At 47.1% G+C, this 18,797-nt stretch overlaps 24 non-coding genes across 24 annotated transcripts; 14 read left to right on the top strand and 10 right to left on the bottom strand.

Annotated features, from left to right (window-relative positions):
• Positions 1-6,777: 6,777 nt before the first annotated feature.
• Positions 6,778-6,851, bottom strand: trnan-guu (transfer RNA asparagine (anticodon GUU)). The gene has a single exon. It is a non-coding gene; the product is annotated as a tRNA-Asn (tRNA).
• A 903-nt stretch (positions 6,852-7,754) lies between these two features.
• trnac-gca (transfer RNA cysteine (anticodon GCA)) lies at positions 7,755-7,826 on the top strand. The gene has a single exon. It is a non-coding gene; the product is annotated as a tRNA-Cys (tRNA).
• Positions 7,827-8,387: 561 nt separating this feature from the next.
• Positions 8,388-8,461, bottom strand: trnan-guu (transfer RNA asparagine (anticodon GUU)). The gene has a single exon. It is a non-coding gene; the product is annotated as a tRNA-Asn (tRNA).
• A 113-nt stretch (positions 8,462-8,574) lies between these two features.
• trnak-cuu (transfer RNA lysine (anticodon CUU)) lies at positions 8,575-8,647 on the top strand. The gene has a single exon. It is a non-coding gene; the product is annotated as a tRNA-Lys (tRNA).
• Positions 8,648-9,042: 395 nt separating this feature from the next.
• Positions 9,043-9,114, bottom strand: trnae-cuc (transfer RNA glutamic acid (anticodon CUC)). Its single transcript has one exon. It is a non-coding gene; the product is annotated as a tRNA-Glu (tRNA).
• Positions 9,115-9,363: 249 nt separating this feature from the next.
• Positions 9,364-9,435, top strand: trnac-gca (transfer RNA cysteine (anticodon GCA)). The gene has a single exon. It is a non-coding gene; the product is annotated as a tRNA-Cys (tRNA).
• Positions 9,436-9,994: 559 nt separating this feature from the next.
• Positions 9,995-10,068, bottom strand: trnan-guu (transfer RNA asparagine (anticodon GUU)). The gene has a single exon. It is a non-coding gene; the product is annotated as a tRNA-Asn (tRNA).
• A 113-nt stretch (positions 10,069-10,181) lies between these two features.
• trnak-cuu (transfer RNA lysine (anticodon CUU)) lies at positions 10,182-10,254 on the top strand. Its single transcript has one exon. It is a non-coding gene; the product is annotated as a tRNA-Lys (tRNA).
• A 716-nt stretch (positions 10,255-10,970) lies between these two features.
• Positions 10,971-11,042, top strand: trnac-gca (transfer RNA cysteine (anticodon GCA)). The gene has a single exon. It is a non-coding gene; the product is annotated as a tRNA-Cys (tRNA).
• A 561-nt stretch (positions 11,043-11,603) lies between these two features.
• On the bottom strand, positions 11,604-11,677 carry trnan-guu (transfer RNA asparagine (anticodon GUU)). Its single transcript has one exon. It is a non-coding gene; the product is annotated as a tRNA-Asn (tRNA).
• Positions 11,678-11,790: 113 nt separating this feature from the next.
• trnak-cuu (transfer RNA lysine (anticodon CUU)) lies at positions 11,791-11,863 on the top strand. The gene has a single exon. It is a non-coding gene; the product is annotated as a tRNA-Lys (tRNA).
• Positions 11,864-12,583: 720 nt separating this feature from the next.
• On the top strand, positions 12,584-12,655 carry trnac-gca (transfer RNA cysteine (anticodon GCA)). Its single transcript has one exon. It is a non-coding gene; the product is annotated as a tRNA-Cys (tRNA).
• A 560-nt stretch (positions 12,656-13,215) lies between these two features.
• trnan-guu (transfer RNA asparagine (anticodon GUU)) lies at positions 13,216-13,289 on the bottom strand. The gene has a single exon. It is a non-coding gene; the product is annotated as a tRNA-Asn (tRNA).
• A 113-nt stretch (positions 13,290-13,402) lies between these two features.
• trnak-cuu (transfer RNA lysine (anticodon CUU)) lies at positions 13,403-13,475 on the top strand. Its single transcript has one exon. It is a non-coding gene; the product is annotated as a tRNA-Lys (tRNA).
• Positions 13,476-14,186: 711 nt separating this feature from the next.
• Positions 14,187-14,258, top strand: trnac-gca (transfer RNA cysteine (anticodon GCA)). The gene has a single exon. It is a non-coding gene; the product is annotated as a tRNA-Cys (tRNA).
• Positions 14,259-14,817: 559 nt separating this feature from the next.
• Positions 14,818-14,891, bottom strand: trnan-guu (transfer RNA asparagine (anticodon GUU)). Its single transcript has one exon. It is a non-coding gene; the product is annotated as a tRNA-Asn (tRNA).
• A 113-nt stretch (positions 14,892-15,004) lies between these two features.
• On the top strand, positions 15,005-15,077 carry trnak-cuu (transfer RNA lysine (anticodon CUU)). The gene has a single exon. It is a non-coding gene; the product is annotated as a tRNA-Lys (tRNA).
• A 710-nt stretch (positions 15,078-15,787) lies between these two features.
• Positions 15,788-15,859, top strand: trnac-gca (transfer RNA cysteine (anticodon GCA)). Its single transcript has one exon. It is a non-coding gene; the product is annotated as a tRNA-Cys (tRNA).
• Positions 15,860-16,418: 559 nt separating this feature from the next.
• On the bottom strand, positions 16,419-16,492 carry trnan-guu (transfer RNA asparagine (anticodon GUU)). The gene has a single exon. It is a non-coding gene; the product is annotated as a tRNA-Asn (tRNA).
• A 113-nt stretch (positions 16,493-16,605) lies between these two features.
• Positions 16,606-16,678, top strand: trnak-cuu (transfer RNA lysine (anticodon CUU)). The gene has a single exon. It is a non-coding gene; the product is annotated as a tRNA-Lys (tRNA).
• A 386-nt stretch (positions 16,679-17,064) lies between these two features.
• trnae-cuc (transfer RNA glutamic acid (anticodon CUC)) lies at positions 17,065-17,136 on the bottom strand. The gene has a single exon. It is a non-coding gene; the product is annotated as a tRNA-Glu (tRNA).
• A 250-nt stretch (positions 17,137-17,386) lies between these two features.
• trnac-gca (transfer RNA cysteine (anticodon GCA)) lies at positions 17,387-17,458 on the top strand. The gene has a single exon. It is a non-coding gene; the product is annotated as a tRNA-Cys (tRNA).
• Positions 17,459-18,017: 559 nt separating this feature from the next.
• trnan-guu (transfer RNA asparagine (anticodon GUU)) lies at positions 18,018-18,091 on the bottom strand. The gene has a single exon. It is a non-coding gene; the product is annotated as a tRNA-Asn (tRNA).
• A 112-nt stretch (positions 18,092-18,203) lies between these two features.
• Positions 18,204-18,276, top strand: trnak-cuu (transfer RNA lysine (anticodon CUU)). Its single transcript has one exon. It is a non-coding gene; the product is annotated as a tRNA-Lys (tRNA).
• The last annotated feature ends 521 nt before the right edge of the window (positions 18,277-18,797 follow it).

Below are 18,797 nucleotides of genomic sequence, written 5' to 3'. Positions count from 1 at the left end.
GCTCTTGCTCATTCCTTATTCTGAATCGTGAAGCTTCACCCCACCAGCCGAACGTTACAGCCAATGTGAGGCCAGAAGCTGCTCAGGTCCTCCTCACTGGGTGCGGTACAAAAATTGTAGTACCTGTAGTTAGTTTTGCTATATAGAAGCATTTCTTAGCATTGCCATCGTTTGCATGTTCTTTTATAAAATAAATCGGCAGTGTGGTTTAAATTTTTGAATTTATATACAGAATTAATTTTAAATATAGATCTTTTTTTGTTGTTCATATTGTCTCTGGACCAGGGCAATATGGTTTGGGTATATTTATGTTACGGAATGCCAGGTATAGGGTCAAGTTTATTTGATAATATAGATCAATTGAGTAATGAGTTTTGTGTACAGCTCATTTTAAAATGTTTTATTAGTTAAATGTAATGCCTGCAGCAAGAAGATGGAGTCTTTAAAACAGACGTTTAGTTTTTAATGACGGCTCATCACAAGTATAAAACTATCAGCACTGGAACCAACACTTTACATGACACTCACACGGTCACGGTCACACGCTAATGAAAACACACGCTAAAACGTCACATGCTTACAACATTCACTATATGCAACTCAAACACGTATCAATCTACATTATTTACACATCTCGCAGTGTGGTACAAGGCAAGCTGGTACCGGCATAAATACTCCTACTAACCGCCCCCACAGCATCACGATATGAATATTTTAAGGCATTCAAATGTATATACAGTACATATGAATTTGCCTTTGAGATTTCCAATTTGCTATTCCAATGTGCATTTATATAGTCTAGCTGCTACAATGCATTCCAGTACATTCCTTTGCTTTCAACAGTCTGTAACTGATTTAAGAAAACTGTAAAAGACTCAAAAGTTTTGAGTGGCTATGAAGCTTTGCAGTCACTCTTTCTCACTTCATGTCAAGTACTGAATTAGCAGCCTGTAGAATGTCACCTTAAACCTCAGCGATGTACGGAGTGCCGTACAGCACAGCTCAGATGAACTGGACCAGTGTTTCACTGGTAAAATTAAGGACACAATCCTCACATCTGTCACATGCATTATTTTGCAACGAAATTATTTTTCCCCCCTCAAGGACTATTATAATTAACAAGGTTGTATTTTTTTTACCAGATTCAGTAATATCACTTTTCAGTTGTAAATTCAAGTTTTCTTCATTTCGTCACCCAGTCATCTCTCTTATCCCTATCGAGCACAGAGTCAGCCTGGGCTGTGCTACACCATTATTTCCCCTTGCAATGTGGCCAAACTGAATGCTTTGCTGCAGCTCTAGCAATCATTTAATGAGGTTAAAAATAAGCTGCTTAAAAATTATACTTACTGAGGGTTCAAAAAGGTGATTGAGAATGTTTTTCATATAATGGTGGTAGATCATGGACTTTCTAGATATCTTATTGGGAATACAAAATATGAAAATCAAATTGATGGACTGGCATCCCGTCCAGGGTGTATCCCTGCCTTGTGCCCTGTGATGGACTGGCATCCCATCCAGGGTGTATCCCTGCCTTGTGCCCCATGATGGACTGGCATCCCGTCCAGGGTGTATCCCTGCCTTGTGCCCTGTGATGGACTGGCATCCCATCCAGGGTGTATCCCTGCCTTGTGCCCCATGATGGACTGGCATCCCGTCCAGAGTGTATCCCTGCCTTGTGCCCTGTGATGGACTGGCATCCCGTCCACATATACTGGCATCCCATCCACATTATACAGTACATGTAAGTATACATCTATGCCCCCTTAAATGTATAGCTCTTATCTTGTTCTATGATGAAGATGCTCCATGGTCCTGATGAACAATATTTTGTATCACTGCCCTGCCATGTATGTACGATGAAATCCACTTGACTTGACTGGACGGTAGTGCCTGGGCAGGGTTCCGGATTGCTCACCGCCCTCAAACAGACAGGCCAAGTACCACCTGTGTAGCCAAATATATACTGCTAAGGTAGAGCTAAACAAGCATGGGTTTTAAAATGTCTGGCTAATATAAATGGTTATATCATAAGTACCACTACAATATGACCAACAATTCTGAGCTCAAATTAAATTCTGTCAAATCATTTAACACAGGTGATCTTGCTTCTCCCATTTTCTATTTTCCATTTACATTTTAACTAAGAAACTCCCACAGACTGAGAATTTCATTAAAAAGACACCTTTCATGAGTTAAATTAATAATTAAAAAAAAGGTAAAATTCAGGTAAAATTAATAATTAAAAAAATAAAAATCAGACGTTTAATTGCTAAGACAAAGAAACTTTCATTGCAAGACAAAGATTGATTTACTGAAGAGAAAATACGAGCGTTTGAAAGATCCTATAATTTCTCAACTAAATCATCAACAAATGAAAGCAATGTAGGACCACACAGACTATGTCTGTCTGACTGTTCCACCTACATTAACAAGTGTGTTAAGAGGAGCTGACTTAATCAGTCAGTTTCATAAAGTGAAATTGCCTTGATTGTCTCCCTAGAAGAACTCATGCACTCTGTGGTACCAGGAAAAAAGCAGCTACATAAAGTATGGCGCCCTCTGCAGTGCCATCAGCATATAGCAGTGACCCGATGTATGGCGCCAACTTCTAAAGGGGCACCGGCTGACCGGCCACTTTCACTTTGTCTCAGGCAGGGGGCAGCAGCAGTGCTGTTGCTTAGGGCTTCAGAGAGAAGACGAGCCCAGGAAAGCTGCACGAGAAGACAAGTAAAAGAACATCATTGCAAAACATATGACATTTTAGAAGCAGCTCGGATCACTTAGCCAAGTCCACAACCGAGACCCCCTAAAATTGGCCTAAGAACCCCCCTACTTAGGACTTAGAAATAATTAACATCCCAAAGAATAAAAATGCTTGCAATTTGCTAAATAAAATAAAGGAACAAAAAAAAATAAATAAAAAGAGTGAATTGCAAAGTCACAATGAAAGCATTTTGATGATTGTTCGCTAATTAAAAGACCCTTCTGTTTTAAGACTGTGCTCTTTAAAATGTGTGTGATGTGCACTGTGCTGATATAATTAAGCAAGTAGAGTAGCTTAGACTATCATCTATTCCCACATACATCATAAACAATGACGTGTCTGCAGTGACTTGACTAAGTATCGCATGACTTCAACTGTATTTACATTGCGAAAGAAAACCTTTTCAGAAATTTGCCGATCGCTTGCTGCTCACATATAAGCAGAGTAATAAAAAGGGCTGATCCTTCACACACCTTTACTATGGTAAGTATGCTGTTTCACAGGCTTTGTCAGTGTGGTACCATTTTGCAGAATATGACAAGGAGTGCATGGTTTTGCATATACTGTATAGAACAGCCAGATATCCTTGCTATATATATATATATATATATATATATATATATATATATATATATATATATATATATATATATATGTTAATATCCATTTCAGAAAATGGATGGATGGATGGATGGATATGTTAATATACAGATCTTTTTGTTCTGGTGGACATTAAATGTGTCTCATTGACTTTGCCGAGGGTTAAGCTATGTGATTTGACGTGAATTGTTCGTCATTTGGATTTGTTCCCTAAAGCCGCATTGTGATTTCGTACCATGGAGACAAAACTGATTGGCGCTTTGCAGTGGTGAATTGCTTATTGTACTGGCAGTGGACAAGCTGTCAAATGACCAACGCTGCTAATATTGTGCTCCTGTCATTTCTCTGTGTAAGAACCGAGAAAGAAGAAGTGCTCAAAGACTGATGGCTCGCGCATTCACAAGGAAGTGATTTAGCGTTTATGCTGTGCGTTGGCATGCGCCGTACGCAGGGCAGAACTGCAAAAGGGATTCTGATGGTGCTGTCAGTGCCTCATGGTGGCACTGTAGGCCCGCCAGTTTGCGTCTTACGTGGGCTGCCTTCGATAAGCAGGGAAAAGTCAACTTCAGCAACAGCAGATGGTGCTGATTATTGCAGCAGACATTTTCATATTTCTTTATTAAAGTTCCTTGCTGTAGACTAAAATTCCAAAAAAGTAAACATTAAAATCAGGAAATGCACAGAGACAGAATGCAATTATTGCTAATTGGCTATAAATGCAAATGGTTGACAGAACGCACTTATACCTAACAAGCTTAAACTGCTATAAAGTTACATTCCAGCCAAGAGACATCCTGGGAAATCTAAAATCGTAAAAATCTAAAATCGGTCTATAAATATTTCAACAATATGTTTTACAAAAAAACAATTTATGCAGAATATTCTGCAGTTTGAAGGCACTGGCAAAATTTTATTCACTAATGACTGTGAATGTGAATGAAGTCTTACCACTAATAACTAATTAGATAACTGTTAATTGATATAGTGCCTCAATGAAATATATGAACTGGCATGATTGATTAATGATGAACAAGCATGGGATTAGTATGTGACTAATGCTTAGTTAAGGTTAAATAATGCATTAAGTAAGCATGTACTATTACATTATTCATGTCCCCTCAAGTAAATCATTACCCACTATTTTGCCTAACATTAAACTGTATGGGAATGCATCAATCGTATTAGTGCAGAAATGGCTATTGTTGTAAGATCTTATTTTGTGATACTTAAACGACATTTTTAAACATAAGTAATAATACCAGCATCGAACAACCATATATTTACCTCGTGCCATACTGTAACAGTCAGTCATTAATGATAATGGAAGTAATATCTGTGAAACAAATTATACAGCAGACAGGTACATGAAATGTAGAGCACAGAAGGCCCTAGTTAGGAACCCAGTTCTGCTCAATTACACAATGAGAGATTTGGGGAGTGAGTGTAGAAAGTAAAGTGTTAAAAGATGCAGTACAGAGTTAACTCCAATATTTCTGTAAGTATTGTGAGTTTATAGAACAGCGCAGGGCAGATATAGTCTCTGCGCTTATTATGTATAGAATGCACAACGATGGTACATTGTACTTTTACATTTTTATGCCTGAATTCGCTAGTGAAGCAGTATACAGAGATAGAAGTGTGATACATGGAAGTCTGATGAGAAAGAGATATTGATGGTAAACAATGGTCAGACAAGCAAGCCATTAAAACCATGCAGTGATCACATTTCCACTAGTCCAGAGGCATTCGTAATAAAGGGAGACTTTTCCAGCACATTGCAGCAATATAATCTTTATAATGAACAATGCTCGGTAAGATATTCATTGATGTTTTTTAACAAGGAGACTGAGACAAAACATTGTAATGTTGCCTTAAGGTTCTGGTGACTGTGTTTGCATGCAAGTGAAACATAAAAATATTAAAGATCTCGGATGCATTCTTCCCTCTTGGGCTTTGTGACCATGTACACATGCTCTGACCACCTGTCACACACAGTAAGCTATGCAAGTGCATCTCATTATCTATTGTGGTTTGTAGTCTTGTTCTTTAAACAGCAGCAGCACATGAAATCAACCAAAAAGCAAAATTAAAATAATACAGAAAACGTGAAAAGAGAAGGGATTTCTGGGAAAGACTAGCGATGTTAAAGTTGTTAACTGTGATTTCGAAATATGACTAGTAATTGTCTATCTACGGTCTACACATTTATCAGCTTTTTAATAATTGTACTAAAGAATTAAAACAGCATATGTAAAAAAAAAACTTTACAGCATTTGGGATAAGACGCATACAGATAAAATGAATGATTGAATTCAACTTAAATGAAATAATTTAAAGTAATATACTGTGGTTAAGTGGCACAGACCTAGATACACTTTTCAAATACAATTGAATGGTGAATACCTGAAAATTTTAATGATTAAAGTATATTTAGATATTTTGATAAGTATATGTCTCTTTTTCCATGAAAAGGCTGTAAAAAAAATCATGTTGTGTTATGGGCTGCGGTTACTTTGCATATCTCTGTTTTCCCATTTTCTGTACCTTCTTCATTCTACTCCTCCCCTTTCTCCGCCTTCTAAAGTTGTGATTTGCCAATTGGTCAGCCAGTAAAACACTCTTTAGTAGTGACATCACGTCCGACAATCACCCAACCGTGCAACCACAACTTGGAACAAACATGGCTGCCTCCATGAACATGCTGTTTTGTGTTGTTACTTTATGTTTTAGCAGTTTTGGAGTAAGATTATTTTTTCCGAGAGACAAACAAGTCTCCCCTCGACGTGCTACAGCCCAGCTATAACACGCCCAGAAAGCATTCCGTCTGCGATGTTGTAAAAGTGCAACCCTGCACTGGTTCTCCTGAGTGCCGTTCAGGCTGTGCTTCTTGCTGCCAGTATGGCGTTCCTTGCTGGTCCCCTTTGCTTGATGTGAGTGCTGGCAACGTGAAAGAGTGCCAGAGTCTTCCCCCCCAGCACGGTGCACCAAAAGGTGCTACTGGGGACCCATCCGGCGCTATGAAATCTCCCCTCGACGTGCTACACCCCAGCTACGACACGCCCGGAAAGCATTCCGTCTGCGATGCTGTAGAAGTGCATGGTGCTGCGTTTTTTGTGCCATGTATACCACACGCAAATTTGTTGTTGTTTTAGCAGTTTTGGCGCAAGAGTGTTTTTTCCCAGAGACAAAGAAAGAAGAAAGACAAAGTATTTTAGTGCAAAATTGTTTTAGTTGATTCACAGCGATATTCTTTTTTCGAGAGGCAAACTATAAAGAAAGCAAAGAGACTTAACAAGTCTGGTAAAACTCTGATATTGCATGCTAGGATAATAGAGAAATAATGCAACGCACCATAAAGGGAGACTGATGGAGAGATCATCCGCTTCAAGTCAGAGAGGAAAAAGAGAGCACGTCCCAGGGTGGGTTTGAACCACCAACCTCTCGGTTAACAGCCGAGCGCGCTAACCGATTGCGCCACGGAGACAGCAAGTACATGAGCACAGCTGTGCTTTATGGGGTTCGGAGTCAGAAGGCACTTCGCAGAGAAGAACCGGTACAGAAAGTTGCCGGTCCAGAGGCCCCGACATCTGTGTGTTGGCCTGGTTAGCTCAGTCGGTAGAGCATGAGACTCTTAATCTCAGGGTTGTGGGTTTGAGCCCCACGCTGGGTGCTGTCTTCTTGGCGCATAGAAGCCCATCACCCTCCGAGACATGAACATGAAGAGTCACGCCGTCAATAAAACTTGATCGTGACTCACTCTGTCTTCTTGTGAGAGACCAGATAGGACCCGTGGCCTGCGTGGTGAATGCGCTGTGTTCTCCCATGCAAGTGGATGTCTGTGCTGTCGTGCAGCTCACTTGAAAATGCCCTGCTGCTCATTATATTGGCCAGGAGTGAAAAACAGAAGGGTGAGAAGGTAGCTGAGGGCGCGACTGCACTGGTAATGCTGTGAGGGCCTCGTTCAGGTCCTGGAAGTCAGAAGCTGGCCGTAAGGGTCACAATGGGAAGTGCAGGGAGAGACAAAAAAAAAAAAAAAAAAAAAGAAGCCCAGAAAGACCCCTGGACTTCCCTGACCGGGAATCGAACCTGGGCCGTGGCAGTGAGAGCGCCAAATCCTGACCACTAGACCACCAGGGATCCCCCATGACGGTGCTTTGCGCCCTGTCATACAGAAATACTCACAGGTGCCCCTTCAGGTCAGACCTGGCAAAGCCTTCCGTCTTCAGGGCACATTTCGCCTATGTGCCGTACAGCACTGCCCTGTGTCTTAAAGGAGAAGTCGCTTTTTTTTTCATGACTGGGTTACAGCTTAATGCTGCATAAAGAGTAGCCACAGAGTGTGTCAAAGTGGCTTGTGTTTCCACCTCATCTCCTTTGCTCTGCCTGCGGGGGTATAGCTCAGTGGTAGAGCATTTGACTGCAGATCAAGAGGTCGTAGGTTCAAATCCTGGTGCCCCCTGCGCTGGTTCTCCTGAGTGCCATTCAGGCTGTGCTTCTTGCTGCCAGTATGGCGTTCCTTGCTGGTCCCCTTTGCTTGATGTGAGTACTGGCAACGTGAAAGAGTGCCAGAGTCTTCCCCCCCCAGCACGGTGCACCAAAAGGTGCTACTGGGGACCCATCCGGCGCTATGAAATCTCGCCTCGACGTGCTACACCCCAGCTACGACACGCCCAGAAAGCATTCCGTCTGCGATGCTGTAGGAGTGCAAGGAGCTGCGTTTTTTGTGCCATGTATACCACACGCAAATTTGTTGTTGTTTTAGCAGTTTTGGCGCAAGAGTGTTTTTTTCCCAGAGACAAAGAAAGAAGAAAGACAAAGTATTTTAGTGCAAAATTGTTTTAGTTGATTCACAGCGATATTCTTTTTTCGAGAGGCAAACTATAAAGAAAGCAAAGAGACTAACAAGTCTGGTAAAACTCTGATATTGCATGCTAGGATAATAGAGAAATAATGCAACGCACCATAAAGGGAGACTGATGGAGAGATCATCCGCTTCAAGTCAGAGAGGAAAAAGAGAGCACGTCCCCGGGTGGGTTTGAACCACCAACCTCTCGGTTAACAGCCGAGCGCGCTAACCGACTGCGCCACGGAGACAGCAAGTACGTGAGCACAGCTGTGCTTTATGGGGTTCGGAGTCAGAAGGCACTTCGCAGAGAAGAACCGGTTCAGAAAGTTGCCGGTCCAGAGGCCCTGGCACCTGTGTTTTGGCCCGGCTAGCTCAGTCGGTAGAGCATGAGACTCTTAATCTCAGGGTCGTGGGTTCGAGCCCCACGCTGGGCGCTGTCTTCTTGGCGCTTAAAAACCCATCACCCTCCGAGACGTGAACATGAAGAGTCACGCCGTCAATAAAACTTGATCGTGACTCACTCTGCCTTCTTGTGAGAGGCCAGATAGGACCCGTGGCCTGCGTGGTGAATGCGCTGTGTTCTCCCATGCAAGTGGATGTCCGTGCTGTCGTGCAGCTCACTTGAAAATGCCCTGCTGCTCATTATATTGGCCAGGAGTGAAAAACAGAAGGGTGAGAAGGTAGCTGAGGGCGCGACTGCACTGGTAATGCTGTGAGGGCCTCGTTCAGGTCCTGGAAGTCAGAAGCTGGCCGTAAGGGTCACAATGGGAAGTGCAGGGAGAGACAAAAAAAAAAAAAAAAAAAAAGAAGCCCAGAAAGACCCCTGGACTTCCCTGACCGGGAATCGAACCCGGGCCGTGGCGGTGAGAGCGCCAAATCCTGACCACTAGACCACCAGGGATACCCCATGACACTGCTTTGCGCCCTGTCATACAGAAATACTCACAGGTGCCCCTTCAGGTCAGACCTGGCAAAGCCTTCCGTCTTCAGGGCACATTTCGCCTATGTGCCGTACAGCACTGCCCTGTGTCTTAAAGGAGAAGTCGCTTTTTTTTCATGACTGGGTTACAGCTTAATGCTGCATAAAGAGTAGCCACAGAGTGTGTCAAAGTGGCTTGTGTTTCCACCTCATCTCCTTTGCTCTGCCTGCGGGGGTATAGCTCAGTGGTAGAGCATTTGACTGCAGATCAAGAGGTCCTAGGTTCAAATCCTGGTGCCCCCTGCGCTGGCTCTCCTGAGTGCCGTTCAGGCTGTGCTTCTTGCTGCCAGTATGGCGTTCCTTGCTGGTCCCCTTTGCTTGATGTGAGTGCTGGCAACGTGAAAGAGTGCCAGAGTCTTCCCCCCCAGCACGGTGCACCAAAAGGTGCTACTGGGGACCCATCCGGCGCTATGAAATCTCCCCTCGACGTGCTACACCCCAGCTACGACACGCCCGGAAAGCATTCCGTCTGCGATGCTGTAGAAGTGCATGGTGCTGCGTTTTTTGTGCCATGTATACCACACGCAAATTTGTTGTTGTTTTAGCAGTTTTGGCGCAAGAGTGTTTTTTCCCAGAGACAAAGAAAGAAGAAAGACAAAGTATTTTAGTGCAAAATTGTTTTAGTTGATTCACAGCGATATTCTTTTTTTGAGAGGCAAACTATAAAGAAAGCAAAGAGACTAACAAGTCTGGTAAAACTCTGATATTGCATGCTAGGATAATAGAGAAATAATGCAACGCACCATAAAGGGAGACTGATGGAGAGATCATCCGCTTCAAGTCAGAGAGGAAAAAGAGAGCACGTCCCCGGGTGGGTTTGAACCACCAACCTCTCGGTTAACAGCCGAGCGCGCTAACCGACTGCGCCACGGAGACAGCAAGTACGTGAGCACAGCTGTGCTTTATGGGGTTCGGAGTCAGAAGGCACTTCGCAGAGAAGAACCGGTTCAGAAAGTTGCCGGTCCAGAGGCCCTGGCATCTGTGTGTTGGCCTGGCTAGCTCAGTCGGTAGAGCATGAGACTCTTAATCTCAGGGTCGTGGGTTCGAGCCCCACGCTGGGCGCTGTCTTCTTGGCGCTTAGAAGCCCATCACCCTCCGAGACGTGAACATGAAGAGTCACGCCGTCAATAAAACTTGATCGTGACTCACTCTGCCTTCTTGTGAGAGGCCAGATAGGACCCGTGGCCTGCGTGGTGAATGCGCTGTGTTCTCCCATGCAAGTGGATGTCCGTGCTGTCGTGCAGCTCACTTGAAAATGCCCTGCTGCTCATTATATTGGCCAGGAGTGAAAAACAGAAGGGTGAGAAGGTAGCTGAGGGCGCGACTGCACTGGGAATGCTGTGAGGGCCTCGTTCAGGTCCCGGAAGTCAGAAGCTGGCCGTAAGGGTCACAATGGGAAGTGAAGGGAGAGACAAAAAAAAAAAAAAAAAAAAGAAGCCCAGAAAGACCCCTGGACTTCCCTGACTGGGAATTGAACCCGGGCCGTGGCGGTGAGAGCACCAAATCCTGACCACTAGACCACCAGGGATCCCCCATGACAGTGCTTTGCGCCCTGTCATACAGAAATACTCACAGGTGCCCCTTCAGGTCAGACCTGGCAAAGCCTTCCGTCTTCAGGGCACATTTCGCCTATGTGCCGTACAGCACTGCCCTGTGTCTTAAAGGAGAAGTCGCTTTTTTTTTCATGACTGGGTTACAGCTTAATGCTGCATAAAGAGTAGCCACAGAGTGTGTCAAAGTGGCTTGTGTTTCCACCTCATCTCCTTTGCTCTGCCTGCGGGGGTATAGCTCAGTGGTAGAGCATTTGACTGCAGATCAAGAGGTCCTAGGTTCAAATCCTGGTGCCCCCTGCGCTGGTTCTCCTGAGTGCCATTCAGGCTGTGCTTCTTGCTGCCAGTATGGCGTTCCTTGCTGGTCCCCTTTGCTTGATGTGAGTACTGGCAACGTGAAAGAGTGCCAGAGTCTTCCCCCCCCAGCACGGTGCACCAAAAGGTGCTACTGGGGACCCATCCGGCGCTATGAAATCTCGCCTCGACGTGCTACACCCCAGCTACGACACGCCCAGAAAGCATTCCGTCTGCGATGCTGTAGGAGTGCAAGGAGCTGCGTTTTTTGTGCCATGTATACCACACGCAAATTTGTTGTTGTTTTAGCAGTTTTGGCGCAAGAGTGTTTTTTTCCCAGAGACAAAGAAAGAAGAAAGACAAAGTATTTTAGTGCAAAATTGTTTTAGTTGATTCACAGCGATATTCTTTTTTCGAGAGGCAAACTATAAAGAAAGCAAAGAGACTAACAAGTCTGGTAAAACTCTGATATTGCATGCTAGGATAATAGAGAAATAATGCAACGCACCATAAAGGGAGACTGATGGAGAGATCATCCGCTTCAAGTCAGAGAGGAAAAAGAGAGCACGTCCCCGGGTGGGTTTGAACCACCAACCTCTCGGTTAACAGCCGAGCGCGCTAACCGACTGCGCCACGGAGACAGCAAGTACGTGAGCACAGCTGTGCTTTATGGGGTTCGGAGTCAGAAGGCACTTCGCAGAGAAGAACCGGTTCAGAAAGTTGCCGGTCCAGAGGCCCTGGCATCTGTGTGTTGGCCCGGCTAGCTCAGTCGGTAGAGCATGAGACTCTTAATCTCAGGGTCGTGGGTTCGAGCCCCACGCTGGGCGCTGTCTTCTTGGCGCTTAGAAGCCCATCACCCTCCGAGACGTGAACATGAAGAGTCACGCCGTCAATAAAACTTGATCGTGACTCACTCTGCCTTCTTGTGAGAGGCCAGATAGGACCCGTGGCCTGCGTGGTGAATGCGCTGTGTTCTCCCATGCAAGTGGATGTCCGTGCTGTCGTGCAGCTCACTTGAAAATGCCCTGCTGCTCATTATATTGGCCAGGAGTGAAAAACAGAAGGGTGAGAAGGTAGCTGAGGGCGCGACTGCACTGGGAATGCTGTGAGGGCCTCGTTCAGGTCCCGGAAGTCAGAAGCTGGCCGTAAGGGTCACAATGGGAAGTGAAGGGAGAGACAAAAAAAAAAAAAAAAAAAAAAAAGAAGCCCAGAAAGACCCCTGGACTTCCCTGACTGGGAATTGAACCCGGGCCGTGGCGGTGAGAGCACCAAATCCTGACCACTAGACCACCAGGGATCCCCCATGACAGTGCTTTGCGCCCTGTCATACAGAAATACTCACAGGTGCCCCTTCAGGTCAGACCTGGCAAAGCCTTCCGTCTTCAGGGCACATTTCGCCTATGTGCCGTACAGCACTGCCCTGTGTCTTAAAGGAGAAGTCGCTTTTTTTTTCATGACTGGGTTACAGCTTAATGCTGCATAAAGAGTAGCCACAGAGTGTGTCAAAGTGGCTTGTGTTTCCACCTCATCTCCTTTGCTCTGCCTGCGGGGGTATAGCTCAGTGGTAGAGCATTTGACTGCAGATCAAGAGGTCCTAGGTTCAAATCCTGGTGCCCCCTGCGCTGGTTCTCCTGAGTGCCATTCAGGCTGTGCTTCTTGCTGCCAGTATGGCGTTCCTTGCTGGTCCCCTTTGCTTGATGTGAGTACTGGCAACGTGAAAGAGTGCCAGAGTCTTCCCCCCCCAGCACGGTGCACCAAAAGGTGCTACTGGGGACCCATCCGGCGCTATGAAATCTCCCCTCGACGTGCTACACCCCAGCTACGACACGCCCAGAAAGCATTCCGTCTGCGATGCTGTAGGAGTGCATGGAGCTGCGTTTTTTGTGCCATGTATACCACACGCAAATTTGTTGTTGTTTTAGCAGTTTTGGCGGAAGAGTGTTTTTTCCCAGAGACAAAGAAAGAAGAAAGACAAAGTATTTTAGTGCAAAATTGTTTTAGTTGATTCACAGCGATATTCTTTTTTCGAGAGGCAAACTATAAAGAAAGCAAAGAGACTAACAAGTCTGGTAAAACTCTGATATTGCATGCTAGAATAATAGAGAAATAATGCAACGCACCATAAAGGGAGACTGATGGAGAGATCATCCGCTTCAAGTCAGAGAGGAAAAAGAGAGCACGTCCCCGGGTGGGTTTAAACCACCAACCTCTCGGTTAACAGCCGAGCGCGCTAACCGATTGCGCCACGGAGACAGCGAGTACATGAGCACAGCTGTGCTTTATGGGGTTCGGAGTCAGAAGGCACTTCGCAGAGAAGAACCGGTTCAGAAAGTTGCCGGTCCAGAAGCCCCGACATCTGTGTGTTGGCCCGGCTAGCTCAGTCGGTAGAGCATGAGACTCTTAATCTCAGGGTCGTGGGTTTGAGCCCCACGCTGGGTGCTGTCTTCTTGGCGCTTAGAAGCCCATCACCCTCCGAGACGTGAACATGAAGAGTCACGCCGTCAATAAAACTTGATCGTGACTCACTCTGCCTTCTTGTGAGAGGCCAGATAGGACCCGTGGCCTGCGTGGTGAATGCGCTGTGTTCTCCCATGCAAGTGGATGTCCGTGCTGTCGTGCAGCTCACTTGAAAATGCCCTGCTGCTCATTATATTGGCCAGGAGTGAAAAACAGAAGGGTGAGAAGGTAGCTGAGGGCGCGACTGCACTGGGAATGCTGTGAGGGCCTCGTTCAGGTCCCGGAAGTCAGAAGCTGGCCGTAAGGGTCACAATGGGAAGTGCAGGGAGAGACAAAAAAAAAAAAAAAGAAGCCCAGAAAGACCCCCGGACTTCCCTGACCGGGAATCGAACCCGGGCCGTGGTGGTGAGAGCGCCAAATCCTGACCACTAGACCACCAGGGATCCCCCATGACAGTGCTTTGCGCCCTGTCATACAGAAATACTCACAGGTGCCCCTTCAGGTCAGACCTGGCAAAGCCTTCCGTCTTCAGGGCACATTTCGCCTATGTGCCGTACAGCACTGCCCTGTGTCTTAAAGGAGAAGTCGCTTTTTTTTTCATGACTGGGTTACAGCTTAATGCTGCATAAAGAGTAGCCACAGAGTGTGTCAAAGTGGCTTGTGTTTCCACCTCATCTCCTTTGCTCTGCCTGTGGGGGTATAGCTCAGTGGTAGAGCATTTGACTGCAGATAAAGAGGTCCTAGGTTCAAATCCTGGTGCCCCCTGCGCTGGTTCTCCTGAGTGCCATTCAGGCTGTGCTTCTTGCTGCCAGTATGGCGTTCCTTGCTGGTCCCCTTTGCTTGATGTGAGTGCTGGCAACGTGAAAGAGTGCCAGAGTCTTCCCCCCCAGCACGGTGCACCAAAAGGTGCTACTGGGGACCCATCCGGCGCTATGAAATCTCCCCTCGACGTGCTACACCCCAGCTACGACACGCCCGGAAAGCATTCCGTCTGCGATGCTGTAGACGTGCATGGCGCTGCGTTTTTTGTGCCATGTATACCACACGCAAATTTGTTGTTGTTTTAGCAGTTTTGGCGCAAGAGTGTTTTTTCCCAGAGACAAAGAAAGAAGAAAGACAAAGTATTTTAGTGCAAAATTGTTTTAGTTGATTCACAGCGATATTCTTTTTTTTAGAGGCAAACTATAAAGAAAGCAAAGAGACTAACAAGTCTGGTAAAACTCTGATATTGCATGCTAGGATAATAGAGAAATAATGCAACGCACCATAAAGGGAGACTGATGGAGAGATCATCCGCTTCAAGTCAGAGAGGAAAAAGAGAGCACGTCCTCGGGTGGGTTTGAACCACCAACCTCTCGGTTAACAGCCGAGCGCGCTAACCGATCGCGCCACGGAGACAGCGAGTACATGAGCACAGCTGTGCTTTATGGGGTTCGGAGTCAGAAGGCACTTCGCAGAGAAGAACCGGTTCAGAAAGTTGCCGGTCCAGAGGCCCCGACATCTGTGTGTTGGCCTGGCTAGCTCAGTCGGTAGAGCATGAGACTCTTAATCTCAGGGTCGTGGGTTCGAGCCCCACGCTGGGTGCTGTCTTCTTGGCGCTTAGAAGCCCATCACCCTCCGAGACGTGAACATGAAAAGTCATGCCGTCAATAAAACTTGATCGTGACTCACTCTGCCTTCTTGTGAGAGGCCAGATAGGACCCGTGGCCTGCGTGGTGAATGCGCTGTGTTCTCCCATGCAAGTGGATGTCCGTGCTGTCGTGCAGCTCACTTGAAAATGCCCTGCTGCTCATTATATTGGCCAGGAGTGAAAAACAGAAGGGTGAGAAGGTAGCTGAGGGCGCGACTGCACTGGGAATGCTGTGAGGGCCTCGTTCAGGTCCCGGAAGTCAGAAGCTGGCCGTAAGGGTCACAATGGGAAGTGCAGGGAGAGACAAAAAAAAAAAAAAGAAGCCCAGAAAGACCCCCGGACTTTCCTGACCGGGAATCGAACCTGGGCCGTGGCGGTGAGAGCGCCAAATCCTGACCACTAGACCACCAGGGATCCCCCATGACAGTGCTTTGCGCCCTGTCATACAGAAATACTCACAGGTGCCCCTTCAGGTCAGACCTGGCAAAGCCTTCCGTCTTCAGGGCACATTTCGCCTATGTGCCGTACAGCACTGCCCTGTGTCTTAAAGGAGAAGTCGCTTTTTTTTTCATGACTGGGTTACAGCTTAATGCTGCATAAAGAGTAGCCACAGAGTGTGTCAAAGTGGCTTGTGTTTCCACCTCATCTCCTTTGCTCTGCCTGCGGGGGTATAGCTCAGTGGTAGAGCATTTGACTGCAGATCAAGAGGTCCTACGTTCAAATCCTGGTGCCCCCTGCGCTGGTTCTCCTGAGTGCCGTTCAGGCTGTGCTTCTTGCTGCCAGTATGGCGTTCCTTGCTGGTCCCCTTTGCTTGATGTGAGTGCTGGCAACGTGAAAGAGTGCCAGAGTCTTCCCCCCCAGCACGGTGCACCAAAAGGTGCTACTGGGGACCCATCCGGCGCTATGAAATCTCCCCTCGACGTGCTACACCCCAGCTACGACACGCCCGGAAAGCATTCCGTCTGCGATGCTGTAGAAGTGCATGGCGCTGCGTTTTTTGTGCCATGTATACCACACGCAAATTTGTTGTTGTTTTAGCAGTTTTGGCGCAAGAGTGTTTTTTCCCAGAGACAAAGAAAGAAGAAAGACAAAGTATTTTAGTGCAAAATTGTTTTAGTTGATTCACAGCGATATTCTTTTTTTTAGAGGCAAACTATAAAGAAAGCAAAGAGACTAACAAGTCTGGTAAAACTCTGATATTGCATGCTAGGATAATAGAGAAATAATGCAACGCACCATAAAGGGAGACTGATGGAGAGATCATCCGCTTCAAGTCAGAGAGGAAAAAGAGAGCACGTCCCCGGGTGGGTTTGAACCACCAACCTCTCGGTTAACAGCCGAGCGCGCTAACCGATTGCGCCACGGAGACAGCGAGTACATGAGCACAGCTGTGCTTTATGGGGTTCGGAGTCAGAAGGCACTTCGCAGAGAAGAACCGGTTCAGAAAGTTGCCGGTCCAGAAGCCCTGACATCTGTGTGTTGGCCTGGCTAGCTCAGTCGGTAGAGCATGAGACTCTTAATCTCAGGGTCGTGGGTTCGAGCCCCACGCTGGGTGCTGTCTTCTTGGCGCTTAGAAGCCCATCACCCTCCGAGACGTGAACATGAAGAGTCATGCCGTCAATAAAACTTGATCGTGACTCACTCTGCCTTCTTGTGAGAGGCCAGATAGGACCCGTGGCCTGCGTGGTGAATGCGCTGTGTTCTCCCATGCAAGTGGATGTCCGTGCTGTCGTGCAGCTCACTTGAAAATGCCCTGCTGCTCATTATATTGGCCAGGAGTGAAAAACAGAAGGGTGAGAAGGTAGCTGAGGGCGCGACTGCACTGGGAATGCTGTGAGGGCCTCGTTCAGGTCCCGGAAGTCAGAAGCTGGCCGTAAGGGTCACAATGGGAAGTGCAGGGAGAGACAAAAAAAAAAAAGAAGCCCAGAAAGACCCCCGGACTTCCCTGACCGGGAATCGAACCCGGGCCGTGGCGGTGAGAGCGCCAAATCCTGACCACTAGACCACCAGGGATCCCCCATGACACTGCTTTGCGCCCTGTCATACAGAAATACTCACAGGTGCCCCTTCAGGTCAGACCTGGCAAAGCCTTCCGTCTTCAGGGCACATTTCGCCTATGTGCCGTACAGCACTGCCCTGTGTCTTAAAGGAGAAGTCGCTTTTTTTTTCATGACTGGGTTACAGCTTAATGCTGCATAAAGAGTAGCCACAGAGTGTGTCAAAGTGGCTTGTGTTTCCACCTCATCTCCTTTGCTCTGCCTCCGGGGGTTTAGCTCAGTGGTAGAGCATTTGACTGCAGATCAAGAGGTCCTAGGTTCAAATCCTGGTGCCCCCTGCGCTGGTTCTCCTGAGTGCCATTCAGGCAGTGCTTCTTGCTGCCAGTATGGCGTTCCTTGCTGGTCCCCTTTGCTTGATGTGAGTGCTGGCAACGTGAAAGAGTGCCAGAGTCTTCCCCCCCAGCACGGTGCACCAAAAGGTGCTACTGGGGACCCATCCGGCGCTATGAAATCTCCCCTCGACGTGCTACACCCCAGCTACGACACGCCCGGAAAGCATTCCGTCTGCGATGCTGTAGACGTGCATGGCGCTGCGTTTTTTGTGCCATGTATACCACACGCAAATTTGTTGTTGTTTTAGCAGTTTTGGCGCAAGAGTGTTTTTTCCCAGAGACAAAGAAAGAAGAAAGACAAAGTATTTTAGTGCAAAATTGTTTTAGTTGATTCACAGCGATATTCTTTTTTTGAGAGGCAAACTATAAAGAAAGCAAAGAGACTAACAAGTCTGGTAAAACTCTGATATTGCATGCTAGGATAATAGAGAAATAATGCAACGCACCATAAAGGGAGACTGATGGAGAGATCATCCGCTTCAAGTCAGAGAGGAAAAAGAGAGCACGTCCCCGGGTGGGTTTGAACCACCAACCTCTCGGTTAACAGCCGAGCGCGCTAACCGATTGCGCCACGGAGACAGCGAGTACATGAGCACAGCTGTGCTTTATGGGGTTCGGAGTCAGAAGGCACTTCGCAGAGAAGAACCGGTTCAGAAAGTTGCCGGTCCAGAAGCCCTGACATCTCTTGTTGGCCTGGCTAGCTCAGTCGGTAGAGCATGAGACTCTTAATCTCAGGGTCGTGGGTTCGAGCCCCACGCTGGGTGCTGTCTTCTTGGCGCTTAGAAGCCCATCACCCTCCGAGACGTGAACATGAAGAGTCATGCCGTCAATAAAACTTGATCGTGACTCACTCTGCCTTCTTGTGAGAGGCCAGATAGGACCCGTGGCCTGCGTGGTGAATGCGCTGTGTTCTCCCATGCAAGTGGATGTCCGTGCTGTCGTGCAGCTCACTTGAAAATGCCCTGCTGCTCATTATATTGGCCAGGAGTGAAAAACAGAAGGGTGAGAAGGTAGCTGAGGGCGCGACTGCACTGGCAATGCTGTGAGGGCCTCGTTCAGGTCCCGGAAGTCAGAAGCTGGCCGTAAGGGTCACAATGGGAAGTGCAGGGAGAGACAAAAAAAAAAAAAAAAAAAAAAGAAGCCCAGAAAGACCCCCGGACTTCCCTGACCGGGAATCTAACCCGGGCCGTGGCGGTGAGAGCGCCAAATCCTGACCACTAGACCACCAGGGATCCCCCATGACAGTGCTTTGCGCCCTGTCATACAGAAATACTCACAGGTGCCC

This window comes from Brienomyrus brachyistius, chromosome 18, assembly GCF_023856365.1.
Source record: "Brienomyrus brachyistius isolate T26 chromosome 18, BBRACH_0.4, whole genome shotgun sequence".
Lineage (NCBI taxonomy): Eukaryota > Metazoa > Chordata > Actinopteri > Osteoglossiformes > Mormyridae > Brienomyrus > Brienomyrus brachyistius.
This window is presented reverse-complemented; position numbering and strand designations above follow the sequence as displayed.